This window comes from Geotrypetes seraphini, chromosome 10 (genome assembly GCF_902459505.1).
Source record: "Geotrypetes seraphini chromosome 10, aGeoSer1.1, whole genome shotgun sequence".
In the NCBI taxonomy this organism is placed as follows: Eukaryota; Metazoa; Chordata; class Amphibia; order Gymnophiona; family Dermophiidae; genus Geotrypetes; species Geotrypetes seraphini.
Window position 1 is genome coordinate 131,769,020 of NC_047093.1, and position 27,950 is coordinate 131,796,969.

The window sequence follows — 27,950 nt, forward strand, 5'->3', positions numbered from 1 at the left end:
ATATCTGCCACCTTGGTCTTTATGTATAAGAGGTTGGATGACCTTTTCCAATCGAAAACTCAAGAGTTTAGTGCATATCTTGTGGTCAAGATTAAGCAAAGATATTGCTCTGTAGTTCTGTACCAGTTGATCATCTCTACCAGATTTAGGGATAATAACAATTGGCATGATAGTAATATTGAAGTTTAGTAACCAGAGAATCTGAAAGAGATTTATACAGTTCAGCTGGAACTCCGTCGGGGCTAGGAGATTTTGCCGAGGGTAGCAATTTTATAGCTGCCAGGATCTCTGAGGCCGGAACAGGAGCTTGAAGATCTTGAAGTTGGGCATCTCCGACCTGAGGTAAGTGAAGACTGGAGAGGAACTTGTGGGTCGGATCTGAAGATGTAGTGCTTTCCGAAGAGTATATGAGTGGTAAAAGTCATGGAAAGCTTTCAGGATCTGGGGTGTACAGATGCAAGACATGGGATTGGGGGCGGGACTGACAATTAATAGATGTCCCGTTTTGATGAAAAAAATAAATGGTCACATTATCTTTGGTTCATACTAAAAGTCTGCGTCAGTTCTCATTAACTTTAATGTAGATTTACAGTAAATTAACCAAAAAAGTTAATGAGCTGCCTTGACTGGGCTGATTCTGTAGTCCCAGATATAATCCCTCTTCTTCCCCTCTGCAGGAAGGGACCTGGGTCTCCCAGGGATTTCCAGTTGCAGGTCCCAGAACGTTTCTGATTCTCTTCTGAATCTTGAGACAGCACAGTAGATTCCACCCAAGAACGATCTGCTACCTGTAGCTGCTATTTCTACAGCTCCACCTTAAGGAGGCGGGGTATTCCAGGATGACCTCACTGGAGGGGTGGGGTGAAGAGCTTTGAGCATGCTCAGTTGCTTTCTCTACTTCCGCAGAGCTGCAAAGAACAGACAAGATTCAGAAGAGAAGCAGAAACTTTCTGTGTCCTGCAACTGGAAATCCCTGGGAGACCCAGTTCCCTTCCTGCAGAGGGGGAGACTCAGGGATCAGCCCAATCTGCTTATCTTTCCAGGAAGAGGGAAATCTCCAGACTGAATCCCTCCCAGCAGCTGCAGGATTCAGAGGGAAACAGGAGGGAAATGTCTGCCCTGGGTTGTGATCAGGTAATTCAAAGAAAGTATTTAGTCTAATAAAAAGATGTCTTATTTTCTTTGCTTTGATTTTAATGTCTATTGCCTTGTATCACAGGTAAGAAATTCTTCTCTTTACTCTTGTAAAAGGAAAACCTTTCCCTGTGCATCTCTTCCAGCCTTCCCTTCTCTTTTCTTGTTCATCTGTTTTGGAGGGAAGACTAACCTGTTGGAGGTAGATTGCAGTAGTCTGTGCAATGGGGTTTATGAGATTGGAAGAGGGAAGGAGAGCTGCATGGTCCCTTTAATACAGTGATCTCAAATTCGTGGCCAGCCAGGTAATATTTTGCGGCCCGCGGTCTATACTACTGCTGTCTGTACTAGTGCTGCCCGCTCTTTGCAGCATCCTCTGGCTTCCCCCCTGGCCTTCCGCTCTTACCTTCAGATAATTACCGCAACCTGCAGAGAGGATTGCTGGTGGTATAGCGATCCTCAGAAGCATGATCCCTCTGCCACGATCCTGCCCCTGATGTCAGAGGAGGGGCGGGACCGCAGCAGAGGGAACGTGCTGTAGATGCCGATGGGAGCCTGCAAGGAACGCCGCAGCACCGACGATCCTTTCTGCAATCTGTGGTAATTAATTTTAATTTAATTTAATTCTTATATACCGCTAATAACCGTGAGGTTTCTAAGCAGTTTACAAAAATGAATGCATTAAAAGATACAATAAATAAAAATAAATAAGATAGGTACTTGGAAATTCCCTAACTGTCCCAAAGGCTCACAATCTAACTAAAGTACCTGAAGAGACAATTTATGAAAAATAAAGATAAAATATAAAGACAGAGATAGATATAGATATAGAGATAGAAATGAATATTTCATCAAGTAATGAATAAATAAATTTAAAGATAGAATTAAAAATAAATAAGTAAAATAAATAAAAAATAGAGATAAAAAATAAGCATCAAGAGAAATAAAAAATATATATTTAAAGTATTCTCCCCTGCTGGATCGGGGAAGGGGTGTAACTGTGATCAGGTGCCCTGCTGGAGAGGGGCTCCCGATACTGCTGCTGGTCTGGGTGAGCCGTTGGCACCGCTTCTTTTTTAGCTAATTAGCTGAAACTAAGACCGGGAGGACAGGGGGGAAGCTGGAGGACGCTGCAAAGAAGGGGGGGGGGGGAGCATGCAGGCCTTTGGGGGGAGGGGAAGATTTATAAACTATAAAGTGTTTTACCTTATGCAAAATTGTCATTTCTTAAATAGACATTAACTATATTTTGCGGCCCTTCAAATATCTACAAATCCAAAATGTGGTCCTGCAAAGGTTTTGAGTTTGAGGCCAGTGCTTTAATAGATGGTAGGTTCAGGACTGGGGCCCACTAGAGTGCATTTATGCAGCTGAGGATGTGGGATTTCCCTGCTGCATTACTGCTTGTAAAGATCTACCACATATGCTAATGTAGCCTGGGGGTAAATTTATACCCGTTTACTATCAAATTATTGGAAACCACCGGTGGAACCTACCTATACACTACAAGGTCTACCCACTGCATTCATACATAGACCCACTCACTCAAACAGTAGTCAAACACCACAACCACAACAAAAGGAGAAAAAAAGAAAAAAGTAGAGAAAAAGCCTCAGATCGTCTTCATATGGCAAAAAACTCCACTTATAGACCACAAACATATAAGGTCCAAAATGTGTCAGTCCAATCATCAGTGAGAAACACAATAGTAGCCCTTGTAGGAACCACCTCAAAAAACTTCAGCATGCCAAATTACAAAACTTCCCAAGGTGTAAGCAAAAGCAAGCAGCACATATACGAGTCTCAAACACTGTCCATGGCAAGCAGGAAAAACAAAATCACTTAGCTGCAGACGGTAACCAACTGTCTTCCTCGCATCCAAAAGTGCAAGCCTGCCCGGCCCCGCAGCCACTCCTGCCCGATGGGGAAACCTCCGTTTCGCTGAGCTGCGTCAGGGGAACGATTCCACCCTACACCACCAGCAACCGTAGAGGCTCTCCAAGTGCTACAACTGCTCACATCGAAACAAGTAGAAGCTGAGGCAGCTAAGTGATTTTGTATGTCCTTCCTGAGATCTTTTTGGGTAAATTCATACCCCCAAGGGATGTAAGATAGGGTGCATGAATCTCCCCAACCTAAGCAAATAACATTAGCAGTCTCTATTTTAGGGCTGCCTGTGTGTTAAAAGTGGTTAGAACAATGTGAACTGGATAACAGCAGCTCTGGACTGGAGTTCCTGCCTCTTAGTATAGGTCAATGAAACCTGACATGCATTGTTACTGAACAGGAAACAGCTTGCAAAAAGGCATTGTCTAGAAATGTGCAGTGCATAAGACCTCAGGCAGGGCTTGGATCTCTCTGGTGGATTCACATCAATATATGACTGACATCAACAGCGATTTCTTACACTCCTGCCGTGGGCGGAAGAATGTCTTTTGGGCTATGTCCACCAATAGATCAGATTCCTATCAGCACAGGGGATTGCACAATTACGAGATATTAAAACAACATGCCATCTTTAATATACTTGAATATGTAAATAGTTTGTTGTTTTGTCCTGCAACTTGCTGTTCTAGAAGAGCCTCTCTTTGGTTCTAGAGAGATGGAATAAATTTAAAGTTTTGTTCACTAAAACCATCTGTATAATCTGGCATTATTGAGAAGAATACTTTCTCTGGCCTACCAGCAAATGTCTGTTCCTTGTCATCAATAGCAGATGAATCCAGAGACAAGTGGAATAACGTCCATCAACCTGCAGGGGGAGATAGAGAGCACTGAATTGACCTGGGTGGCTACTCTCACCTTCTAATCTCCTAGTTTAAGTTAAGGGGGGATGAGGGTCTGTTGCAGGTAGCTGTCTTCTTGAGATAGATCAAGAAGTCAATTCCTCAGAGGTGAAATCTTCCTGGGGCTTAGGCCTCAGGTGGACAAGGATTCTTAGGGTTAGGCCTCAGGTGGACAAAGATTCTTGGGGCTTAGGCCTCAGGTGAAATGGATTCCTGGGGCTTAGGCCTCAGATGAGGAACAGGCTTCAGATAAGAAGGGTTCTTATGGCTTAGGCCTCAGTTGAGTTTTAGTCCTGGGGCTTCAGACTCAGATGTGAAATCTTCCTATGGCCTCAGATGTGGAATTTTCAGTGGTTAGACCTCCGTAAAAAAAACAAAGCAAAAGGATTCTGGTGGCTTAAGTCTAGGATGGGACAGGGCCCTATGGTGCAGGCCTCAGTGGAGGTCGATTTCTGGGGCTGGCCTCAGGGGTTAGATCTTCCAGTGGCTTTAGGCCGCAGAGGTGAGATCTTCCTTTAGCTTTAGACCTCAGAGGCGAGATCTTCCTGTGGCATTCGGCTTCAGAGGTGAGATCTTCCTGTGGCTTAGGCAGCAGAGGTGCAATATTCTTTTGGTTTTGGCCTCAGTGGTAGGATATTCCTGTGGCTTAGGCCTCAGTTTACACGATATTGCTGCGGCTTAAGGCCTCGATGAGACGTGTTCCTTTGGCTTGGGCCTCAGTAGAGGAAGATTCCTCTGGCTCAGTTGAGGCCTCAGTTGAGAATTATTCATGTGGCTTAGGCCGCAGAGGTGAGTTCTTCTGGTGGCCTGGGCCTCATAGGCGATGTCCGCCGGTGGCTGAGGCCCTCTTGTGGCCAAGGGTCCTTTAAGAAAGAAGATATCATCTTCCACCTTGATACGGCCCGTGATATATTTAAATGTCTCAATCATGTCTCCTCTCTCTCTACGTTCCTCGAGTGAGTACAGCTGCAATTTATTCAGCCTTTCCTCATACAGGAGATCCCTGAGCCCCGAGACCATCCTGGTGGCCATTCGTTGAACCGACTTAACTCTCAGCACATCTTTTTGGTAATTCCAGATGAAGTCTCACCATGGATCTGTACAACGGCATGATGACTTCGGGTTTCCGGCTGACAAAGCTTCTACGGATACAACCCATCATTTGTCTAGCCTTTGATGAAGCCTTCTCCACTTGATTGGCAATTTTCATGTCTTCACTAATTATCACTCCTAAATCACGTTCTGCTTTAGTCTTAGCTAAGGTTTCCCCATTTAGACTAAAGCAGAATTCAGTTTTAATTTAAATTGCGTAGTCCATTGTTCTACCTTAGTAAGGACAAATGAGATGAATTGTTCTGTCTCTTTAGTCAGTGAGGTTATGGGAATAATAATTGTAATGTCATCCGCGTGTATATATATGATTTCAGTTTTAAATTGGATTACATATTTCCCAGTGGTGCCATAAAGACATTGAAAAGTAAAGGGGAAGAGTGGGGAGCCCTGTGGAACTCTGCAGAGATTACACCAAGTCTGAGAGGGAGTTCCTTTGCTGTAAACCTTGTAAATACGTTTTTTTTAAGAAACCCGTAAATCAATTTAGTACCTGTCCAGAAATGCCAATGGAATCAAAGCATCTGAGCAAAATGTCATGATCAGCAAGGTCAAAGTCTCTGCTCAGGTCGAACTATAGTACCAGTGCACTTTTTCCCAGAGAAAACAGATGGAAAAGGTGATCAGTCATGGAAGCTAAAATTGTTTCGGTACTATGATCTGTACGAAAACAAGACTGAGAATCGTGTAGGATGTTGAACTTCTCTAAATATTTCATGAGATCGATGTTAACTTGTCCTTCCATTAGTTTAAGAAAAAATGGTATGCTGGCAATAGGTCTTTAGTTGGCAGTCAAGGAGACAGACTCCTTGGAATTTTTAATAATAGGAGTCTCAAGGATATGACCAAGTTCCACCGGAAATTTGCCAATACACATGCATAAAGAGACCCAATTAAAGGGTTCACAGTCATAAGCATGCAAGACAAATGCGTGCCGACATTTGAGAGCGGACAGTTGAGCGCAAGACTTCAGTGCACCGCTCTAAAAGGTGATTTTAAAGGGCTTTGACGGGGGGGGGGGGGGTTTCCAGTTTACTTAATAGTGTTGGCGCTGCCATTGGGGGTGGTTTTGGGGAGTTGTAACCCCCCACATTATACAGAAAACTTAACTTTTCCCCTAAAAATAGGTAAAAAGTTAAGTTTTCTGTATAATGGGGGGTTACACCCCCCACACACCCGCAACACAGCAGCACGAACAGTATTAAGTAACCCGTGGACACCCTCCAACGGAGCCCTTTAAAATCAGCTTTTAGAGCAGCACGCTGAAGTCTTGCGCTCAATTGTCTGCTCTCAAATGTCAGCGCGCATTTGTCTTGCGCACTTTTCACCCAGCCTTGAAGGGGATAGGGGCTGATTTCATAATAGTCGGTGGACAGTTATCCAATAGGCAATTGGATTGTACATATTTTGAATCCAGCTTGAGGAATTGGTTCCAGTCTGGATTTTCAAAATGATTCCAGATCATATCAACAGCTGAACTTTCTTTTCCTAAAGGAATTAAAGTGATTGCTAAATCTAAGTTTGAACCTACAAGAAACGCTCTCAAATTATGAATTTTTGTAGCAAAATAGTCGGCTAGATTCACAGCCGAAGGTGGAAGATCTGTATTAGAATGTTTATGTAAATCAATATCAAACAAAGAGTTGACTATTCTGAAAAGTTCTTTATTATTTAAAGTAGGAAAATTAATTTTTTGAGAGTAATATTTGCAACGCTTTTCTTTGATCATTCTTTTATATTCTTTAACCTTGTTTCCAGATAAGTCTGTCATCTTTCCCTGATTTATACCATATTCTTTCCAATTTACATAATCCTCGCTTTAAAACCATTATCGTATCAGCTGTCTGATATGCGTAGTCTTTTCCTACGTTCTTTCAGAGGAGCAATGTCATTTAAGACCTGGTCGCTAAACTTTTTCCATCCTATAATGAAGTTTGAGTTAGATATTAGGCTATAATCCATCCAGAATTCTACCGAGTTCAGTTGTCCTCTTGTGCAAATAGTTTTTTCTCTTTGAAACTGTTCCTTGGTTTCATTTTGAGTTGTCTTTTAATCCAGCATAGTTCATAATTACTTAAAAGATATGGTCTGACCAAACAGTATTGGTCCAAGTTTCACCTTTAAAACTTACACTGTGAGTAATTGAAACATTAGAAAGAAATGTAATCAGATCTAAGTGGTGACCTTTCTGATGGGTTTTAGTCGGAGGTGGTTTGGAAAAACCTAATGATGTAAGGAAGGACAGTTGATCAGTTACGTTGGAGTTATCTTCCTGTTCGAGGTGTAAATTAACATCACCAGATAGAAAATTGTAGGCACCAACTACAGAGTTTGCAAGGAGAAATTCATAGAATTCCTCTTTTGCTATCTGCCATTTGTTAGGGGGAATATAAGATATTGTGACAATCAAGTTATCTTTACAATCCTCTTTAGTTATTTTACAAGTAAGAATTTCCAGATCATTGGTTAATTTGAAATCTAACACTTGAAACTCAAAATGATCTCGCAGAATTAAACCTCCTCTTTTTGAATTTCTTGATAAAGGGATAATTTTATAATCTGGAGGTAATAAATCACCTATGATAATATCCTGATCAGAGATTAGCCAAGTTTCAGTTAAAAGTAATATGTCCAGGTGAGTTTTTTCCAGCCAGTCTTTGACCAGTTGTGCTTTATTCTTGACCGAATGAATGTTCAGATATTTTCCAGAAAGATTGTGATGTTCTAAAGGAGTCAAAGGCTCTGAGCATTGTAAGTTCTTTAGGAATCGCTGTCTTTTGTGCGTTGGTCTTGAGCAGGGGTCTCAAAGTCCCTCATTGAAGGCTGCAATCCAGTCGGGTTTTCAGGATTTCTCCAATGAATATGCATGAGATCTATGTGCATGCACTGCTTTCAATGCATATTCATTGGGCATATCCTGAAAACCCAACTGGATTGCGGCCCTCAAGGAGGGACTTTGAGATCCCTGGTCTTGAGGAATGGCGGGAGGAGTTCACCACAGGGATTGGAAAAGGACCTGTTTCCATGCAATCATGAAGGAAGCGAGAGAGGCGAGAAAGTTTTTCAGACCTGGTGATTCTGTCCCATGTAAAGTGGAATTGATTCAAATGCTAACGCTCTCAAACCCCAACTTCTTGTACCTAGCAAGTAGAGAACGAAAAAGGCTAGAAATATTCCTGTAAGATCGGCCATGTTAGCCCGTACAGATGATTGTACTTTGGAGCTGAAGCCCTTTAAAGGGCTGAAGAGGTAGCTCTGAAGCAGAAAGGGGCTGGGCTTCCTGCCGAAGAAAATTCAATTTTGGGGCTGCTCTTTTTCTAGCTACAGTGAGGGGGGTGACTGGTCCCCTTTCTCTCACTGTGCTTGGTGCACAAGCAGCGTGCTGAGCCATGCGACACTCCGAAACAAGGCCCTTTAAAGAGCTGAAAAGCAGATGGCTGGCTTGGGGAAGAAGGGCGTGGGGCTTACCGCCGAAGAAACTCAAAATGCTGTTCTAGGTGCAGTGAGGGGGATGAATGGGTCTCCCTTCCCCTCACTGTGCTTGGAAATGCAGCAGTTGAAACAAGGCCCTTTAAAGGGCTGAAGAGAAGATGGCTGGCTCAAAGGAGGCGGAGCTTCCTGCCGAAGAAATTCAAAAAGCTGTTCTAGGGCAGAGAGGGGGATTACTGGTCTCACTTCCCTCACTGTGCTTGGAAATGCAGGCAGCAGCTGAAACAAGGCCCTTTAAAGGGCTGAAGAGAAGATGGCTGGCTGTCCTTACCTGATAATTTTCTTTCCTTTAGTCACAGCAGATAAATCCAGAGCCCCACCCTGGTGCGGGGTTGCTCACTCTCAGGAGCAGTCTAGGCTTGCCTTTAGTCTAAAATTGCAATCTCCATTTTGATGCATCAATGGTTCAGGTAGCGCATGTGACGGAAGAAGTTCCATAGGTGTCCCATGTCTCATATGTTTAATGCGGTTGATAAGATTTATGTGATTTACTTTTATATGCTTTTTTCAACTGCTTTGAGAAGACATATTCTGATTGACCAAAGATATACCCGAGGTCAATTCAGTACTCTCTATCTCCCCCTGCTGGTTGATGGACGTTATCCTACTTGTCTCTGGATTCATCTGCTATAACTAAAGGAAAGAAAATTATCAGGTAAGGACATAATTTTACAGTCCTGGCTCATGGCTCACCTAAAGTAGTAAATTGTGAGGATCCCTACCCTATAGCTGGGTGAAACAAGGGGACCATCCTTACACTAAAATTTAAACCCATCCAAATGTAAACTGAGGTAAACTTTTAACCCCAAAAAGGGGAAAAAGTGTTGACTTCAATATAAACCTAACTCATGTCAGTCTTGCAAGGTTACTATGGGAGTGAGTGACTAGTAGTTAGAGCTGCTGTCTCAGCACCCTGAGGTTGTGAGTTCAATCCCAGCCTGCTCCTTGTGACTCTGGGCAAATCACTTAATTTCTCCCTTGCCCCATGTACCACAATTAGATTATGAGCCTGCAGGGACAGATAGGCAAAATACCTATGACTTCCTGATTACTATTCAATGTATTGTAAACCATTTTGGGTGAATCCCTTCATGAAAAGGCAGTAAATAAACATAGTATCCACTGTGAAAACTCGCGTCAGCCATTTTTAGTATAGGAGGATCGCTCTTGCTCTGGACTTACCACTGGACCAGCAGGACTTAAGGTGGGCCCAGGGAGAGGCCTGCAATGAGTCTGAGAGGGAGAACACTTAAATATAAACTGAGACCCCAATTTTTGGGTCATTTCTTTGGCCCAAAAATCTAAGTTTATGTTCAAGTATATGCAGTATTCATCCTTCCTTTCTCTGCCATCTCTATCCTTTCTAAACAGATTATAGACTGTTAGTAGCAACAACACAGACAGACAGACAGACAGACAGACTGACCCCAGAACTCTTCTCCACTTTCCTACCTTCAGATATCAACCTACTTGCTTCTCTCTTTCCCATCTCTATAACTTTTGCTGAAGTTCCTTTGATCAAAACCAACTACCTTCTTCCAACTACTAAATCAGCCAACATGAGAGATTTCCAGACTTTGACTAAGGAACAGGAAATCTGCACCAGAGATCTGATCTTACTGACAGAAGTCATATAACAAAGTCGTGGACACTTGGAATGCGCTACCGGAGGAAGTGATCAGGAAGAGTACGGTACAGGGATTCAAACAGGGATTGGACGGATTCCTGAGGGATAAAGGGATCGTGGGATACTGAGAGAGGTGCTGGGATGTAACACAGGTATAGAAAGCCAACAGGTCGTGCATGTGCAAGACCGGAGGGTTAGGACTACGATGGGAAGATAGGACTTAAATGAGAAACCAAGGTGGCAAGGGAGCCCCTTCTGGTGATGCAGACAGGTCGTGACCTGTTTGGGCCGCCGCGGGAGCGGACTGCCGGGCAGGATGGACCTATGGTCTGACCCGGCGGAGGCACTGCTTATGTTCTTATGTTCTACTGCAGAAACATGATAAGGAAACTGGCTGACTGTATCCATGTCTTGCTTTCCAGACATCTGTCACATTCAAGGATGTCGCTGCTTATTTCTTGGAAACGGAGTGGGACGTTCTGGGAGAATGGCAGAAAGAGCTGTACAAGAAGATCATCAAGGAGATTCATGACATCCTCATCTCACGAGGTAAATACACCTTCTTTATTATCCATCACAGGTACGTTATGGAATAGGTGCTGTTAATTTCTGAACCCTGGAGAAATCCCAGGTATTGGGTCCCATCATCATCTGAAATTTAGAACCTGGCTTCTGATGCCATCCCATATCCAATAGGAGCCAATGTAAGAAGCCTCTCCTTTAAGGTCTTTCAACTTTAGCCAGAGTCTTTCTTCCTTTTCTAAACTACAAAAATTTGGTACAGAAGTCCAGGGAAAAGGATTTAGTTGTCAGATTTCTTGAGAAATTTGACATCTGTGTAAGGCACATGTCAGCTGCAGAGTAGTCAACTGGACTGTGCAGTGTATAACCCCCTTTAGATGGTAACAGATGCCACCAAGAAGATAGCGACTGCAATTTCCCCAGCTAGGAGGGCCATGAAGAGAAATATCTGTACTAGCAAATGTCTAAGATTTTTTCTTAATCAACTGGCAGTTTGTAACTGCTTTTTTCTCTAAGCTTTAAGCTTTGTCAGGTATATACAATACTAAAATCCCAATATATACACATACTAAAAGCTGACTGAATTTTGGTTACACTTCTGAAACTGGCCCAAAATTCTTTTTCTGCCTGGTTTTGCAGAAACTGACCATGTGTTTTTGGTGGAAGCTGAAAATGTGCACTTCATCCTTGCTTGTTTCCCTCCCCTATAAACAGGAGTCGCCTTTACTCCCTTCCGACTTCTAGGTGCCCCCATTGGGCCTATTTTACAATCCTGGCAGTTTATGGGGTGTAGTGAGGGCAAGAGCGATGGCTCTGCTCTCAAAATTGCCACAAAGACACAGACACACACGGAAATAGATGGGATTCTATAAATATAATGTAAATATCATTTTCCTATTTCTTATTTACAGGTTATTTAATCATTAATCCTGATGTTATATTCAAGATTGAAAAAGAAGATGAGAAATATGTTCCACAACACTGTGAATTGGAGGAAAAAGGGAACCCAAATGAGCCCACCAAGAGTAAGCAGGCTTTGCATTTTCAGAGCACGATTGTCATTAAGTCCACTAATGGAAGTGGCGGGAGCTAAATCCATAGAAGCCCATTTTATACGTTTGGGCTTCTTAGTATTTAGCATGCGCTAATTCCACTAGCATGCCATAAGCTTAGTAAAAGGGCCCAAGAGACCTAAACTCTATTTCCTAGTTTATTATTATCAGATTCTTGGTGAATCCTAGATGTGTTTTCTTTTAACAGTGTTTCCGATTGTAACATCTGTTTTCTCGCTGAGCGTTAAACAAGAGGAGGATCTCCCCTTCATAGATCCTCCTGAATCAGAGGCATCTGAACAGACTCATCTTTCTGTATCGAGTAAGTATCAAATTCCTCCTGCACAGCTTTACTAAGGTCAGCCAAGACCATTGAGGAACTTGGTGGTGGTGAGAGGCCATTATCCTCTTCTCCTTCCAAATTTCCAAGTTGATTTAAAACATACTATACCGCTGTCCGTTCCCCTATTTTGATGAAATAAAATGCCCACAAAGGCAGAGGAGGTGGGTGTCCTGGAGGTGGGATCAGGTCAATAACACCCTAGAATATAAAGGGGATGAGAAAGGGTTGTTGGTGGAGAGGTTTCTCCATTGTTACAAGGGGGAACCTGACCGATGAACGTGGTGCATTTTGACTTAGGCATGGAGAGTTTTACTAAGGGTTGATCGGTGCAAATCACATTACATAATGCGGTTTACAATAATGCTTTAGATTATTTAGGGATTTATTGGGATTTATTACCCACCTTTATGAAGAGATTCATCCGAGGCTGTGTACAGCAGGTACAGTTTAACATAACACAGTTTGGTTAACAGCATAACAATATTAAAATGACCGAATATATACAATCAATGAGGTAAACTTGGAAATGGTGAATTGAAACCTAGTGATAAGAGTAAGTTTCAAGTTTATTCATGTTTTTTTGATTAAACGCTTATCCAAAGGTACTAAATGTTGTACAAAGATTAAAAAAAAAAAAAATAACAAGGACATTAACATTTTAAGAGATTAAATACATAATTCTTTATGAGACATACTTGGGTAACTACTTTATTAGCCATGAGAGACAATAGGAAAAAGGGGGAGAACTACAATTTTTTTAAAAAGGTACATAGATGGTAAACACATAAGGGGTGGGAATGAAGAATTGCTGGCATAGATATATATCAATTTTGGAAACTGTTAAAATTATCAATACTAGAAATGGTTAAGATTAATATGTATTGTATTTTCAGTTAAAGGCATCTTTAAAAAGAAAGCACTTTAAACTGCTTTTGAACTTCTGCGGATTTAGTTCGGTTCTTAAATATAGAGGAAGAGAATTCCAAGTCGTAGGAGCTGTTACGGAAAAAATAAGAGTACGACGAGTTCCAATTATTTTCAGGGAAGGGACATTAAGGGTGAACTGTGCAGTAGATCTAAGGGCTCTAGGGATCCGAAATACACATTTTAATGGCGCTGTAGAAGAATCACATAACAGAAATATGATAAATGTCTGTACGAAACAAACAGTCCCATAAGAGACAGCAGGGAAGAACGTTCTAATTAATTGACTGATTTGGCCCTGATTCTATAAACTCTGCCTACTTTTAATTGATCTATAGACTTAATCAGTGCTGATACTGGCACTCAGCACCTCACAATCGACCTTAATTGGACTTAATTGAAAGTTAGGTGCCTAACTCGAAAAACGCGATTCTATAGAAAGTAGATGCCTAGTCCAAATGCCTACACTAAGGACTCCTTTTACTAAGGTGCGTTAGGGCCTTAACGCGAGGAATAGTGCATGCTAAATTGCTTCGCGCGCTAGATCTTAATGCCAGCATTGAGCTGGCATTATTCTAGAAGCATACCGCGCAGTTTAGCGAGCGGTAATTTCGTGCGTGTGCTAAAAATGCTAGCGCACCTTAGTAAAAGGAATCCTAAAAGTTCCCAGGGGGAGATATTCAGGGGCCCTGACCCAGAAACTGCCCCTGAATATCTCCTCTGACGGCTGTAGCACTATCCTAGAGCCAGTCATGGGGGGTCCCAGAATTAAACCGGGTAGCGGTGTTGTTCAGTAAGCCCTTGAGATGTTTTGCAGATTCAGCTGTAGCAGGGACTGTCTTCTTCTTTGTGACTTTGTACAGTGCTGTGTACAATAGTAGTAGTCGTATATCAAGAATAAATGAACTTACTGGGGGCTGACGACCTCTCCAGCCCCATCTCATTAAATCCGAACACTTTAGCAGATCTCCAGTTGGTGATGTCAGGCAACAGAAGGTGGCAAATGTAAATGTTTCTAAATCAATCAATCTGTGTAAAAAGAAATAAAACAAATCTCCTGATGACCAGAGCTGTTTGTAGCTCTTGAGGAAAGGACTTGCCCACTTCAGTAATAAGATAATCGGGGTCTGGGGTAATATTTTTTTAAACATATTGTACTAATGAAAACTATCATCCCGTAATAGGCTCCAACAGTATCAAGCCTGAGATTTTAATCCGGTTTGAGCAAGAGGGATTCAGGAATGACCCTCCAGGATCTGAGGAAAGAGGAAATCTGACCATCACAGACTCATGTGAGGAACTTCATGAAACAGGTGATGGAGTTTGAATTAAAACTAGTAATGACGAGATACAAACTTTTCCTATAAGAAAGATTCCTCCTCTGGATCTGGCACAATGAGAACGAGGTGTTATCATCACAGTCCCTCCTTTAATTATGTGTGTGTTCTAGTTTCCTTATTTTTACTTTTCTCCTTTCATTGTCAGGTCTGCTTTTCTATTTTATTTAATTTGGGGGGAGGGGGCAGGGGGTTATACCTTCTCTTTTTCTTATTCTCCCTCACCCTTTCCCCATGTTTCTCTCCTTTAAACATCTACTGTCTCTCATCCTATTTGTGTTGAATGCCACGGTTCATTTTCCTTAACTCCTTCCACCAGGACACTTGAATTTTCAGAGCTCATCTCAATATTAGCAAAATATTACTTTTCTTAGGTTGTAATCTCTCCTTTAAACCTGAAGCTATTTTTCCATTTTTTCCAGGCAGCCAAAGTTACACTGCTGAGAATACAATAGAGAATCTGAAAATGGAAGAGGATCCCGACAGTGACCACCTAGAGGGAGTAGTTGAGGATACTGATACCAAGAGCGGTGAGCCAACAATTCCTTTATAATCAAATCCTTGCTAGTTGTTGTGGAGTATTTCTAAATTTTCACTTAGATGCAAATACTAATATTCAAGATCCTACATGGCATTCTTCTTCCCCTAATTCCACTATCCTGGAATTCTTCGAGACCTGACACTACCAGATCCACCCACAAACTCTAACTATCTTTCCCCTTGTTAAAAGGCGTCATGTGTGTAGGTAAATTAGGGAAATCCCTTTTCTTCAAATTCACTGAGCTTTGGAATAACTTCCCTGCCCCGCTGCGGAACCTAGGCTCATTCCAATTATTCCGAAAGCATCTGAAAACCTGGCTTTTCTCCAAAACATATAGCTATCTATTTAAAATGTAAAGCTAGCTATCCTCTTCATATCCTCTAATTTCTTATTATGTCTTTCCCTCATTAAATTTACCTGTAAACCGTGCCGAGCTCTATCTTTATGGAGATGATACGGTATACAAATTTAAGGTTTAGTTTAGTTTAGATCAGGGCACCTAGGAAAGAGGTATAGAGAGAGAAGAGGTCCTAAGATAGAACCCTGGAGTACACCAACCATTATCGGGGTAGCAGAAGAAGAGGATCCACCAACACATACACTAAAGGTGCATTGGGAAATGTAGGAGGCAAACCAGGAGAGGACAGATTCACAGATTCATAATGAGGACAGCATATCAAGGAGTAAGCTGTAAGCTGTGATTTAGTTTCATATATTGCAAGTGTCAACTGCAGTCTATGCAATTGTCAGAAATAACAGAGATGTTTAAAGATGAGCAGCTCAGGACTGTCACGTAAGGTGTCCCTTCTACGGGACACTCTGCCATTTCAGGCAAGCCAATGCGGAAACAGGCATCTTAGAGACAGTCCCCGCCACTACAGCGGGATTCAATGTAGATGTCGCCAGTTCTGGAAACAGTTTCAATGCCTCCTGCAAAGTGCACAACCACTGCAATTTACCCTCTCAGTGGAAAGTTAGTGCAAAGGGGTATTGCCATTTATATTTGATACCCCTGTCAGCCAGTAGATGCGTGCAAGGCCGCAGGTCACTCCTGCAGCATACTGTGGTAGCAGCCAGATCCTGAAAGAACTGAATAGGGTATGTGTCCCATGTAGAGGCTTCTACTTTGCGTGCAATTGATAAAATAAACTCCTTCAGCTTAAATTCAGAAAAACATACCACACTATCCCATGGGACATTCATGCGTAATCGACCCAGGGTACAATGAGCCCGCATACTCGATATTCTCTCAGGCACCAGTGGTTTGGACGATTCAGCTAAGAGCATACTCACTAGTCTCTGAGTAGTAAGCTCACAATTGTTATATTCAGATAGCTCTGGTAACCCCTGGATTCGCAAATTGTTACTTTGAGACCTATTTTCCAGGTCTTCAATTTTATCCATAAAATATGAATTGGTGGTCTTACATTCATGCCAAGAGGTCTCCAAAGCGGTAATCGTATCTTGATGCTTCTCAAGTCAGTTCTCTGATTCCGCCACATGGCCACTCTGTTCCATTATTTCTCCTCTTAGGTCTGCTGAGAGAGTAGTTAGTTCCGATCGAACTGCTTTTATATAATAATAATAATAATAATAATAACTTTATTTTTTTCTATACTGCCATAATCTTACGACTTCTAGGCGGTTTACACTGAAGAGAGCTGGACAATCAGCGAATTACAGAGTACAAATAGCGAAAATATCACTGGACAGTCAGCAAAATTACAGAATACAAGTAGTAAAAATACACATATTTCTCAAAGTTATCAGTGTGGAGTTATTAGTTTTAAAATGGTATCTGATCAGGAGATAAATCTGTTGAACAGTGCTGTCTTAATTTCTTTCCGAAAAGTGCCGTAGGTTAACCTGGCTCCGTTGATGCAATTGCCTAGCCAGGTCTGTTGTTTACTAGCTTGAAACTTGAAAATTCTGTCCAGAAGGGACCTGTATTTGCACTGAGTGATCCTTGGATAGGCAAAAAGATTACAATTTCTGGTTGTCCTAGTGGGGATGTGTAGCTCGATATGTGGTAAGAGATAGGTAGGGGCCATTCCCCAAACCAGTTTAAAACAAATGCAAGAGAACTTGGCAACCAGTGTAGCAGTTTGTAGTAGGGACTAACATGCTCGCTTTTCTTCAATCCGAATATTAAGCGGACGGCCATGTTCTACACTATTCAATTTTATATGAATTTTGAATTCCTCGAGAAGTTGTCAAAATTCCAGAATCGGATCTGACATCGCCAAAAATAAAGGCTGTGATCCTGCACTCGGCTGCGACCCAGATGATAGGTCTGCCTGCACATTCACAATCTTTGCTGGACAATTCAGCGTGGGTGAAGGTTGATAGGCAAAATCATCAAATCTGACCAATCGCGGTCCTGCTATTGAAATGGAGGCTGCTCTCTCACCGGATGGGGAGAAATGAGGTAAGACTCTAATTATTGCAAAATAGGGCCAGGTCCAGCATGGGCTTTGATGTCACTTCCTCCCCCCTTCGCTAGGTTTTACTTCATGTTATTCACACCATCTGGGGTGACTACTCTATTCTATTGCAGATTTTGGTATCATCCACAAAGAGGAAAATCTTACCTGACAGCCCTTCAGCAGTATCGCTTATAAAAATGTTAAAAAGAACAGAACCTTGAGACACACCACTGGTAACATCCCTTTCCTCAGAGCGATCTACATTGACCACTACCCTCTGTCTTCCACTCAACCAGTTCCTAACACAGCCTGCCACTTTGGGGCCCATCCCGCCGGCACTCAGTTTATTTATTAGATGTCTGGGTTGAACACTGATTTTGCTAAAATCTAAATGCACTACATCTAACACACTCCCTCTATCAATTTCTCTGGTAGCCCAGTAAAAGAAATTGATCAGATTTGTCTGACAAAACCTACCTCTAGTGAATCCATGTTGCCTCTGGTCCTGTAATCCACCAGATTCCAGAAACTTCATCATTCTGTGTTATAAAAGCGTTTCCATTAATTTGCTTACCACAGAAGTCAGACTTACTGACTTGTAATTCCCTACTTCTTCCTTACTTCGACTTTTGTGGAGAGAGACCACATCCGCCCTTCTCCAGACCTTCGGTACCACTCCCAAACGTAGAGAAGCATTGAAAAGGTCAGTCAGCAGAGCCACCAGAAATTCCCTAAGTTCTATGAGGAGAGCCCTGAGAAAGGGTTGCCCCCTGGCTACAGAGCACAAAACCTGTGTGCTGTGAGGTTGCGGCTGCCTGTTCCAGAATGGAATCTTGACCTTGTCCTGGATTCCATGAGCAAAACCCCTTATGAGCCTTTGGAGGATGCTTCGCTTATGGATCTCATGGTCGAGATGTTTTTTCTTGTAGCTATCTCCTTGACGAGGAGAGTTTCAGAGCTTCAGGCTCTCTTGTGTAGGGAGCCCTACCTTCGATTCTCCTTGCGCACAGTGCCTTCTTTCCTGCCCAAGTGGTTTCTGCCTTCCATATGAATCAGGAAGTTCGACTGCCAGCATTTCATCCAACAGATTCAAAGATGTAGGATGAGGCCTTTGAACAACTGGATGTCGGCAGAGTTCTGCTCCGTAATCTGGAGGAAACAAATGCCTTTCGCATTACAGATCATCTTTTCATGTTGAATAATCCTAAGGCCACTATTTCCAGGTGGATTCATGCAGCTATTTCCTCAGCATACATCTGATGTGGCAAGCAGCATCCGGTTTCTTTGCAGGCGCACTCCACCAGAGAAGTGGCTACTTGGTCCCTGCTTCATAATTTCATCCAAATTTTCCAGAGTGGACGTGGCAGCTTGAATGGACGCAGCAGGCTTATGTGTCCCACCCTAATCTTGAGGGACTGCTTTGGTACATCCCACTGGTACAGACTCGTACGCCCTTTGCACTAGATGGGAATATTAGGTACTTACCTTGAATATTATTTGTAGTAGAAGGGATCAACAGAAGGAATGAGGAAAGATGGCCAAATTGGTGACTCCAGGAGGGAAAGCTATAGGAAGGACCACACTGATAGCAGTAGAGGGTGTGAGTGGGGCAGAATGACAACATGGTATTAATGGAATGGAGGCATATTCTGAACTAAGGATCCTTATCTCCTTCCACCAGGATTCTTACATTTTCAAAAGTCATAAAAGTCCCATCATCTCAGTTTTAGCCAAGTTTTCACTTTTCTTTTCTTTTAAATCTTGAAGTGATTTTCTATTCTTATTATAGGCTGCCAAAGTAACCCTGCTGACCCCACAGGAGAGATTCTGAAAACTGAAGAGGATCCTGCCAGTGACCAACTGGAGGGAGGAGAGGAGGATGCTGATATGAAGAGTGGTAAGCCAAGAATTGCTATGTAATGAGATTTTGGTTGGTGAATGTAAAGCACAGTTATTTACCGTAACAGGTGTTGTCCAGGGACAGGAGGCATATTTTCTCACTGATGGGTGATATCACCACAGAGCCTTCGGTACGGACCACTTTAAGAACTTAGAAAATTCTTGACTGCCCACACCGCGCATGCACGAGTGCCTTCCCATCCGATTGAGGCGCACGGTCCGTCAGTTAAGTTAAGCCAGCTAAGAAGCCAACCCGGGGGGGGGTGGGGAGAGGGTTGTGAGCATATCTGCCTGCTGTCCCTGGATAATACCTGTTACGGTAAGTAACTGTGCTTTATCCCAGGACAAGCAGGCCTATATTCTCACTGATGGGTGACCTCCAAGCTAACAGAATGGGATGGTGGGAAAGTTGGCCATTAAGAAAATAAATTTTGTAAAATAGATTGGCCGAAGTGTCTATCCCGTCTGGAGAAAGACTTCAAACAGTAATGAGAAGTGAAGGTATGAACTGAGGACCAGGTGGCAGTTTTGCAGATCTCCTCAATAGGAGTAGACTTGAGGAAAGCCACAGAAGCTGCCATAGCTCTAACTTTATGGGCTGTGACACAGCTTTCCAGTGCCAGTCCGGTCTGAGCATAGCAGAACGAGATGCAAGCCAGTTAGAAATCGTTCGTATGGAAACAGGATGCCCCAACTTATTCGGATCAAATGAGATGAATAGTTGGGGAGAGGTTCTGTGTGGCTTGGTGCGATCCAGGTAGTAAGCCAAAGCTCGTTTACAGTCCAAAGTATGCATGGCCCGTTCCCCAGGAAGAGAATGAGGCTTTGGAAAAAACACTGGGATAACAATGGACCGATTGAGGTGAAAGTCAGAGACAACTTTTGGGAGAAATTTTGGATGAGTATGGAGAACCACCTTGTCATGATGAAATACTGTAAAAGATGGATCTGCTACCAGCGCATGCAACTCACTGACCCTCCTGGCAGAGGTGACAGTAATAAGGAAGACCACTTTCCAGGTAAGAAACTTGAGATGAGCCGTGGCCATTGGTTCAAACGGAGGCTTCATCAAACTGGAAAGAACCACATTAAGGTTCCTGACTACAGGTGGAGGCTTGAGAAGTGGTTTCACATTGAAAAGCTCCTTCATGAATCTGGATACCAGAGGATGAGCAGTAAGAGGTTTACCCTGCACTGGTTCATGATAAGCAGTAATAGCACTGAGATGAACTCTAATGGATGTAGATTTAAGACCAGAGTCCGACAGGAAAAGGAGATAATCCAGCACCAATTCCACTAACAAGGAAGTTGGATCATGATGATGAAGTTAACACCAGGAAGAAAACAGAGTCCACTTCTGTTGATAGCATTGCTGTGTGGCCGGTTTCCTGGAAGCTTCAATAATTTTACAAACAGGCTGAGAGAGAAGCAATTGAGTAGAGCTCAGCCCGAGAGAAACCAAGCTGTCAGGTGTAGAGACTGCAGGTTGGGATGTAGAAGGGATTGCTGATTCTGAGTAAGCAGAGTAGGAAACACTGGAAGTAGTATGGATTCCCTGGAACCGAGTTGTAGAAGAAGGGAAAACCAATGTTGTCTGGGCCACTGTGGAGCAATGAGAATCATGGTGGCCGTTTCTCTCTTGAGCTTGAACAGAGTTCTCAACATGAGAGGAAGTGGAAGGAAGGCATATAGAAACCGACCCGTCCAATCCAGGAGAAAGGCATCCGCCGCCAGACGGAGAGGAGAGTAAAGTCTGGAACAAAACTGGGGCAACTGGTGATTGTGAGGAGTTGCAAATAAGTCCACCTGTGGGGTGCCCCATTGAGCAAATACTGACTGGAGAGTTACAGCGTCGAGAGTCCATTCGTGAGGCTGATGGATTCTGCTGAGGTTGTCTGCTAGGGAATTCTGCTTTCCTTGAATGTAGACAGCTTTCAGGAATAGATTGCGAGCTGTCGCCCAAGACCAAATCTTTTGAGCCTCCTGACACAACAGGAGAGAACCCGTGCCTCCCTGCTTGTTGATTTAGTACATTGCTACTTGATTGTCCGTGCAAAGGAGGAGGACTTGAGGATAGAGAAGATGTTGAAACGCCTGGAGGGCATATAACATCGCTCTGAGTTCCAGAAAATTGATATGAAATAACTTTTCTCTGGCAGTCTAAAGACCCTGAGTCTGCAGATCGTCCATATGCGCCCTCCAGGCATAAGGAGACGTGTCTGTGGTGATGATCTTGTGATGAGGGTGCAAGTGAAAAAGAAGACCTCTGGAAAGATTGGAGGAGGTCATCCACCAACGAAGAGACTGCAGAAGAGACGATGTAACGGATATGTGCTTCGAGACACGATCCGTGGCTTGAGACCACTGGGATGCTAGAGTCCACTGAGGAGTGCGCAGATGGAGTTTTGCCAGGGGTGTAACCTGGACCGTAGAAACCATATGTCCCAGAAGAACCATCATGTGTCAGATGGTCTGAAGAGGAAGCAATTGCTGACAGAGACGAATGAGAGTCTGAAGTCGATCTGGTGGAAGAAAAGCCCTCATCAGAGTAGTGTCCAAAATTGCCCCAATGAATTGGAGATGCTGTGTTGGAATGAGATGTGATTTGGGAAAGTTGACTTCGAATCCCAGAAGCTGAAGAAAGGAGATGGTTTGAGATGTTGCATGAACCACTCTCTGAGATGAAACCTCCTTGATCAACCAGTCGTCCAGGTAAGGAAAGACCTGGAGACCGTGTAACCGTAGACAGGCGGCCACCACAATCAGGCATTTCGTGAATACTCTGGGAGAAGATGCCAACCCAAAGGGAAGAACTTTGTACTGGTAATGATATTGATGTATCTGAAACCGAAGGTACTTCCAAGAGGCAGAATGCATGGGTATATGCGTGTAGGCTTCTTTGAGGTTTAGGGAGCATAGCCAATCGTTGAGATTGAGATGAGGATACAGGAGAGCTAGTGACAACATCTTGAATTTTTCTCTGACCAAGAAGTTTTTGAGAGCTCTGAGATCCAAGATGGGTCTGAGTCCCCCCGTCTTCTTGGGGATCTGTTGATCGAAAGGAACTTCTTTGATGGCATTTAGCTGAAAAAGAGATTGTACTTCCTGAAGAAGAATGGAGGACTGTGCAGGGTCCAAAGCAGACTCTTTTGGAGGACAGTCTGGAGGAAGAGTCTGAAAATGAAAAGAGTAACCCTGACGAACGATGGTGAGGACCCAATGATCCGAGGTAATGAGTTCCCAACGGTTGATGAACCATTGAAGACGACCCCCGATGGGCTGGGGCAATGGTTGAGAAATGCTGAAATTGGCTATGCTCTGAAAAAACAGGTCAAAAGGGCTGCTGAGGCTTAGGCTGTGCAGCCGGTTGCTTCTGCTGTTGCTGGCAAGGCTGCTGTTGTTGAGGCTGCCATGGTCTACGAGGTTGAGACTGAGGTTGTTGCAAAGGTCTAGCAGCAAACCTACGTTGGTAAGTAGACTGTGGCCTGTAAGGACGAGCAGGTGGAGACTTTTTCTTGTTTTTAATCAAAGTATCCCACCTGGTTTCATGAGCTGAGAGCTTTTGAGTCGTAGTGTCTAAAGACTCATCAAAAAGTTCATCACCCAAACAAGGAGCATTGGCCAGACGATCTTGATGATTAACATCCAGCTCAGAAACTCGAAGCCAAGCCAAATGTCTCATAGCAACAGACATGGCAGTAGCACGAGAGGTAAGCTCAAAGGTATCATAAATAGAGCAAACCAAAAACTTCCTCAATTGCAACAAAGAAGCAACATACTGCTGGAAAAGAGGAAGCTTGCGGTCAGGCAAATATTTCTGGAAAGCAGACACTTGTTGACTTAAGTGTTTGAGGTAAAAAGAAAAATGGAAAGCATAATTTCCAGACCGATTGGCAAGCGTGGAATTCTGGAATAAACGCTTGCCAAAACGATCCATAATTTTACCCTCTCTGCCAGGAGGAACAGAAGCGTAAATACTGGCACCTGCAGATTTCTTAAGTGTAGATTCCACCAGCACCCTGTAAAGGGAGTCCAGCTTATGAGGAGCCCCTGGAACAGTTAAAGATGTTTCCAAATTTTTATAAGTCTGTAAATGTCCAGCTTTCTTCTGATGTAATCCTTAACTTTCTACTTATCTTGTAATTTCTCCCCAAGACCCAATTATGTAACCAGCTCCCTAAATTGTAACTTTTCCTGGAAATGTCCAGTTATCTTCTGATGTAATCCGCCTAGAACTGCAAGGTACAGGCGGAATAGAAGTCAGTAATGTAATGTAATGTCTCCCTAAGAATATCATGAAGAGGGAGCTTAAGCAACTTCTTAGGAGGCTGCTCAAAATCCAATGCATCCAAAAATGTTTTAGATTTTTTTAGAATCAGACTCAAGAGGAATGGAAAGTGCTTCTGACATTTTCCTCAAAAACTTGGAGAAAGAGGTCTGTTCAGGCTTTGAAACAGGTTCCCTAGAAAAACCATCATCATCTGAGGAAGCCTCATCGACTGTCAAGATAGGTCCCTTGGGGTCTTCCCAAAGATCCAAATCTTTTGTCAGTGGAACTTGGGAGATGGGTGTCGAGGGCTCGACATGCTTAAGCTTCCGCAGGGACTTGCCTGATTTGACCGACATCGTCTCAGATGATGTCGAGCCAAATCCAACATCGCACCAGAAGACAAAACTGCCAGTATTGATGAAAATTTTTTAGATGGTGTCGGGGCATGAAAAACTGGCTCTGCCAAAGTTGATGCCCGGATGGACGGCTCAGACCTGGTTGGTGCCACCAAAGTCGATGCCGAAACCATGTGCTCAGAACGAACCGGTGTCGCTAGCACTGAAAGCAAAATTTGCAATTGTTCTCGTAATTGGTCTCATAATTGCTCTTGTAATTGGACTTTAACCACAGCAGCAATTGTGTCCTCGAGAGACTGCACTGGTACCGCTTGCTTTTTCGCTGGTACCTTCGGTGCCACTCTGCGCTCCGGAGATGAGGAGGCCGATGACGAGGCACTCACCTCTATTAGAGCCAAGCATTTTTTAGGACGCCTCAAGGTCGGTAGGACTTGGCTCACTGCAGTAGTGACCTGAGGACCTGTAAGGGAAGGAGAAGGCTTCTTAGCCGACTTACTCACAGACTGCGACACCCAGGGGAATCCTGCGATGTCAAATGATGTGAAGTCGACTTCGGCGTAGACTCTGACACCAGGACTGATGCCAAATCCCCTTCCATAGCAGGCCCGAACAGCAACCGTTGTTGAATCTGACAGTTTCTGAGGGTCTGTTTCTGTAGAGAAGAACAACGGGTGCAGGATTCAGCCCTATGGTCCGGCCCGAGACACTGAAGACACCAGCGATGCGGGTCCGTGAACGAAATAGGGCGAGCACACCGTTCACACTTTTTAAAACCCATAGACGGTTGTGACATCGAAGGAAAAATAGCCTCAGCCAAATCGAAGGTCGAGGCTTGAGGGTGGGAAGAGGCCCCGCCGGGCCGAGCGTTAGAAAGCGAAAAAGTTAAAAAAATTGAAAAAAGGAGTACCGCGTGAGCGAGAAGGCATAAAAATCGACACAAGCGATAATAGAGCGACTGACTAGCTCAGCGGATACAAAAAACCTGACAGACTGCGCGCCTCCGTCGGGTGGGAAGGCACTCGCGCATGCGTGGTGCGGGCAGTCAAGAACTTTATAAGGGCTCTGTGGTGACGTCACCTATCAGTGAGAATATAGGCCTGCTTGTCCTGGGATAATCAAAGTAAAGGGAATCATTGCAGATATTGGAGGGGAGGATGAGATGTTCAGAACCAACAAATGAGATCAGGATGGTCTGTTTATATCTTTTCATGTGCTATCACTTACCTGTCCACAAGATGATTTTAAAGACATCTTTGGAAATATTTGCTTATATATGTTACTAATAGCTGTATAATTTATGTATATAATTTAATTTTTATCCAACAGATGATGGATTTGGGAATAAAAGAATAAGAGTATGTTATGGGCAGCAGAGGGAAGAATGGACACACAAAGACCCTTCAAGAGACATCCCAAATTATTCAGCTGATAATGTACAAGGTATTAGTAGTGCTAGCATGAAAGAAAAGACCACAAAAGGAAAAAGTTCAAATGTATGTACTGAGCAAAAGAGAAATGCTACCAACTGCCCAAATTTCAGACAAAGTGAGAGAATTAGCAGACAGAAACTTTGTCAGAGCACTACAAGCAAGGAAATGTTCACTGGGAAGTCAAACTTCAGACAGGTATTTGAACTGAGAAAACATGAATTAATCAGCGTTAGCAAGAAACAAGTGTATCAAATGAATCCTAAGGGAGCAAAGCTATTTAAATGTTCTGAGTGTTATAAAAGCTTTCATGAAAAAAGTAACCTCATACATCATGAAAGAATCCATACTGGAGAAAAACCATATAAGTGTTCTGAATGTGATAAAAGCTTCAAACGAAAAGATAATCTCAGAGATCATGAAAGAATCCACACTGGAGAAAAACCATATAAATGTTCTGAATGTGGAAAATCTTTCAATAATAGAGGCAGCCTCGTGACTCATGAAAGAATCCACTCTGGAGAAAAACCATATAAATGTTCTGAATGTGGAAAATCGTTCAATAGTACAAGTAGTCTCGTAATTCATAAAAGAATCCACTCTGGAGAAAAACCATATAAATGTTCTGAATGTGGAAAATCTTTTAATAGTACAAGTAACCTCATAACTCATATAAGAAGCCATATGGGAGAAAAACCATATGAATGTTCTGAATGTGGTAAAAGCTTCAAACGAAAACATAATCTCAGAGATCACGAAAGAATTCACTCTGGAGAAAAACCATATAAATGTTCTGAATGTGGAAAATCCTTCAATAAAACAAATAACCTCATAACTCATAAAAGAATTCACACAGGAGAAAAACCATATAAGTGTTCTGAATGTGGTAAAACTTTCAATACTAAATACAAACTTGGAACTCATGAAAGAACCCACACAGGAGAAAAACCTTATAAATGCTCTGAATGTGGGAGAGCCTTCAATAATACAAGTACTCTCAAAACTCATGAAAGAATCCACATGGGAGAAAAACCATACAAATGTTCTGAATGTGGGAGAGCCTTCAATAATACAAGTGCCCTCATAACTCATGAAAGAATTCACACGGGAGAAAAACCATACATATGTTCTGAATGTGGAAAATCCTTCAATAAAACAAGTAACCTCATAACTCATAAAAGAATCCACACGGGAGAAAAACCATATAAATGTTCTGAATGTGGTAAAACTTTCAATCGGAAAGATCATCTTGAAGGTCATGAAAGAATCCACTCTGGAGAAAAACCATATAAATGTTCAGAATGTGGAAAATCTTTCAACAATAGAGGCAGCCTCGTGACTCATGAAAGAATCCACTCTGGAGAAAAACCATATAAATGTTCTGAATGTGGAAAATCGTTCAATAGTACAAGTAGTCTCGTAATTCATAAAAGAATCCACTCTGGAGAAAAACCATATAAATGTTCTGAATGTGGAAAATCTTTTAATAGTAGAAGTAACCTCATAACTCATATAAGAAGCCATATGGGAGAAAAACCATATAAATGTTCTGAATGTGGTAAAAGCTTCAAACAAAAACATTATCTCAGAGAACACGAAAGAATTCACTCTGGAGAAAAACCATATAAATGTTCTGAATGTGGAAAATCCTTCAATAATTTAAGTTATTTCATAACTCATAAAAGAATTCACACAGGAGAAAAACCATATAAATGTTCTGAATGTGATAAAACTTTCAATACTAAATACAAACTTGGAACTCATGAAAGAACCCACACAGGAGAAAAACCTTATAAATGTTCTGAATGTGGGAGAGCCTTCAATAATACAAGTACTCTCAAAACTCATGAAAGAATCCACATGGGAGAAAAACCTTACAAATGTTCAGAATGTGGGAGAGCCTTCAATAATACAAGTGCCCTCATAACTCATGAAAGAATCCACACAGGAGAAAAACCTTATAAATGTTCTGAATGTGGTAAAACTTTCAATCGAAAAGATCATGTTGAAGATCATGAAAGAATCCACTCGGGAGAAAAATCATAAAATTGTTCAGAATGTGGAAAATCTTTCAATAATACAGGTAGCCTCGACACTCATAAAAGAATCCACATGGGAGAAAAGCCATATTAATGTTTTCAATGCGATAAATCCTTCAGTAATACAGTTACACTCATAAGGACTGATTCTATAAACAGGCGTCCTGATTGTAGCCAGTGGTAGGCATTTTACCGCTATCCAGCAGCTAATCAGGACACTCGTTTTTTAAAACTAAACCCCCGAGGCAGGACTATAGGCATTTGTCGTGATCGAGGGAGATGCGTCAGGACACTTAAGTTTGCTAAAGGCTGAGCATGGGTGTGGTTTCACACGGAAGTGCCCTTGGGTGAGCTTCAGCATCTCTAGGTATCTCACTAGGGTCATGACAGTTGCATGAAATGAAGGCCAACAAAATGCTGGCCTACATTTCAAATAGACATGACCGCTGAACTGATCGCAGCAAGGAAATCCTCCTACCACGATCAGCTGAGTGGCTGCGGCAAGGGCCTCTCGGAAGGAGGAATGCCCAATCCCTCCTGCTGGAACCATCAGCCTCCTCCCCCTCCTGAGAAGTTCCCTAGCAGGAGGGATGTCCACTCCCTCCTGCTGGAACCCCTAAACCCATTCCGAAATAACCAAGCAATAGGAATGCCAACTCCCTTCTGCA

The 27,950-nt window shown here is 42.7% G+C and overlaps 1 pseudogene; it reads left to right on the forward strand.

Annotated features, from left to right (window-relative positions):
• The first annotated feature begins 272 nt into the window (after positions 1 to 272).
• LOC117367667 overlaps positions 273 to 27,950 on the forward strand; it is an 81,927-nt pseudogene continuing 54,249 nt past the window's right edge.